The sequence below is a fragment of the Dipodomys spectabilis genome, unplaced genomic scaffold (assembly GCF_019054845.1).
Source record: "Dipodomys spectabilis isolate Male_0828 unplaced genomic scaffold, ASM1905484v1 ptg000323l, whole genome shotgun sequence".
Taxonomy (NCBI): domain Eukaryota; kingdom Metazoa; phylum Chordata; class Mammalia; order Rodentia; family Heteromyidae; genus Dipodomys; species Dipodomys spectabilis.
In genome coordinates this window covers 1666368-1669872 of record NW_024871000.1, presented here as the reverse complement: position 1 = coordinate 1669872, position 3505 = coordinate 1666368, and the positions used below count along the sequence as shown (strand labels likewise).

The window sequence follows — 3505 nt, the reverse complement described above, 5'->3', positions numbered from 1 at the left end:
ATGACAACTTACAAAAAGTTTTATTATATTACAAGAAAAACAATGCTACAAATAAAGAAAACCAATAATTAAATAATAATGATTAATAAAATAAAAAACAATTATCATTTTTTCAGTTTTTGAAGTGTACTACAAATTAGATTTTATTATTGTCATATTTCTTTACATTTAACACTGGCTAAGATTATGACGTTCAACAAGAATTTTATAGGCTATGAGTAGTGTTTAAATCACCCACTAAGATTACCATTTATAGTTAATCTCATAATTTGTATATGGCTTATATCATCATTTGTTCCTCACTAACATATAAAGTAAGGAAGGCCTACAGTTTTAACAGAAACTGTGTAGTTAACATAGTCAACTCTTTATTCTGCTCCTTTACACAAAGACTTTTCAACTTCTCATTAGTAAGGTTTCAATAAACTCTGAAATGTACATACTCAGTAGTAGTTATGTGCTACCATAAATCTTAAATACTTTATAGAAAAGTATTATGACCTGCCAAGCAGTCCCAGTTTTGGCATATATAAGCAAATTCCCAAAATTAAATATATTTAAAACATTAAATATTTTAACAAACCTTAATACTTGCTGCAGTGTTCATTATGACAGGTCCCTTGTATAGAATAATTGAATTCCTCCTCCTACACATCTCTTGAACAACAAATATCTGGAATTATTTTGTTTTTGACATGTCAATCTTGATTTTTTCTTAAATGTGTACTTATGTAAGAAGTACATGGTTCTAAAATTTCATGACAATTCTTTTAAACTTACGTTTTGTTGTATTGTCTAGTTTAAGAAAATCAATTACAATTTATATATAAAAAATATTCTTTGCTCAATTCAGCATCACATACACTAACATTGGAATGATACAGAGAAGATTAGCTGGCCCCTGTGCAAGGATGGCAGGCAAATTTCTGAAGCATTCCATCGCCCAATTTGTTAGGAAATGGAAAGACTTGGAAAAAAATTAAGTGAAGTAAGCCAAGTCCAAAGAAACGTAGGTCCCATGGTTTCTCTAATTTTCAATAACTAATATATGTCTGGGATAAGCAGAAAAGGTCAAAAGTTATGTGTATATGACCAGATAAGATTGTGTTAAGGGAAATGAACCCCAAGTTAGGGACACAAGTGGTTTTTTTTTTCTTGCTATTTTTTCTTACATACTTATGACGTGCAGAGTGTTTTTTTTTTTGTTTCTTTACATGTTCCTCCCCCATGCTATAACACCTGTTTTCACTGTATTTGAAGTTGGTGTGCCTACATCTTGTTTATACTCTCCTCTAATTTTTTGAGAGGAAGGACAAAAAAAACCAAAATGCTTAACTAGGGATACAGGTTGACCCATGTAACAATGAGATGCACAATACACTATGTTGTAAAGTGAACTTTACAATTGAGGCCGGGAAATGGAGGGGGTTAATGGACTTGTGGAGGTGGGAGGGAAGGGATGGTAGAGGAACAATAAAGGAGGAGGTAACAATGCTTGTTAGGAAATGTACTCATTACCTTGCTCATGTAATTGTTACCCCTCTGTACAATATTTTTACAATAAAAATGTATAAAAATGTTCTAAGATGGAAGAGTTTATTTCCTTTATTTTACTCATATAATTTCGTTAGCAAAGAAATTCATGCAAAACTCCGATATGAAGGTAATTTGAATAAATATGTTTGTGAACACACGCATGTGCTTAAGCACTTGCATGTGTGTTGACGTGCTCAGAGTTTGAAATCAGGGCTTCAAGTCTTGCAAGGCCTTTTCTCTCTAGATTGGTGTGCTACTAAATGAGCTACATCTCCATTCTTGGCCCTTTGCTAGTTCATTAAAATTTTTGAAAAATAATCTCATGAATTTCATTTGCCCTGATTGGGTTTCAACTGTTATCCACAGATCTCAGGCTCCTGAGTAGGTATCCCAAGTAGTTAGGATTACAGGTCTGACAAACCAGCAAAGACTTTCAGAATAAGGTTAAAAGTAGAAGAAAATTTACCTCAGAGGGGCATGTTTTAGCATCTCCAATTTTAAAGCATTTTGGAGTGATTATTTATGGTTTTTAAAATTTTTGGTTACTTATAAGAAAGTAGATGATGATATTTAAAAGTTTTAGTACTTTTTAAAAAGGATACTGGAATTGTGGGACAGAAGAAATTTGCCTCTCTTTGGACCTCAATGTATAAGCTCAGCTCTGAGCATGATAACCCAATGTCACCAACACAATCTGTGTTGAAGACAAATGTGACAGAAAACAATCACCATGGGCAATATGAATATTGAATTGAGAGTGTCATAGAATGGAGAGATTTTATCTACCTTTTGTGTATTGCTGAAAGACTTTTGGAAACTTTGACTCATTTCCTTCCTCACTGTGTGTGTCTTTAGGTCATTCATTTACTGCCTTTAATTACAATTCTTCCCAACACTAAAATGGTAATAACATTAGCATTATAGCAAATGTTATCTTAAGAATTAAGGGAATAAAACTTGTGAAATACTTAACATAAACTTCTAGGAATGAGCTTTGAGTTTAGCCAGCATTCTTTTTAAAATACTAAATAGAATGTGATAAGTAGTACAGAAACCATTACATGTAGTTAGCAACCAGAAGTAATATCTATTGATCATGCTCTGCTTCCAAGGAAGCCAGGTGGATAACTTCTCTTGCTGTAAATCAAACTGGTTATCTTATGTCTTGATAGTGTAAAAATATCAGGGACAGAATGATGAAAGAATGTTGTAGACTGAGATGAAATCCATATGAAAATGTGCAAAACGGATAAAACATAAAATTATCTGAGCAGTATATTGTGTTTTACAACATTTAAGTTACATCGCAAAGATAAAGAAGACATAGAAGAATAAATTCATTTTTTTGTTGTCCCATCATAGGTCCTTAAAATGATTAACTCTTTCCTCATTCTTATACAGGCATCATCGGATGAGAGGAACTGTATTTTTTTTTTTGATTGCTTACTTCCATTTATTCTTCAGTTTGAAATCTGAGCTACTTGAGACTGAAAGAAACCAAGGGAAATTAGACAAACAGGCTTTGGAAAGAACAATCAATGTAAAATAAATAAACTACAGCCTTGTAACAGGTCTAACTAAATTGAGTTATATACTGTCAATTGTTAACACAAAATGATTTAAGCAATACCATGTTATTAAAAACTGAAAAATGTTAGGAGTTGCTACATTTTTTTCTTTTATACTACCTTGAATTGATAATTGATCTAATTTAGCAAGATTAAAGATGAGATTAACAGAAACTGGATCAAAAATGGACGAAAGGTTTGAATAGACATGTTCTCAATAAAGCCCTGAAAATTGCCTGTGGATTTACAAAGTTGTGTTTAATACAACTTCTATGCTGCCTTAATGGTTTTTGAGCAGAAGTCATTAGAGAAATATAATTCAAAATTACTATGATACAACTTCATAACTATTATAACTTATCAAAAAATTAGTGGAACCAGTTATGGTGGTAAAGGCTTAT

The 3505-nt window shown here is 31.9% G+C and overlaps 1 non-coding gene across 1 annotated transcript; it reads left to right on the top strand.

Moving 5' to 3' along the window:
• The first annotated feature begins 840 nt into the window (after positions 1-840).
• Positions 841-952, top strand: LOC122128127. Its single transcript, XR_006151374.1, has one exon. It is a non-coding gene; the product is annotated as a U6 spliceosomal RNA (small nuclear RNA).
• The last annotated feature ends 2553 nt before the right edge of the window (positions 953-3505 follow it).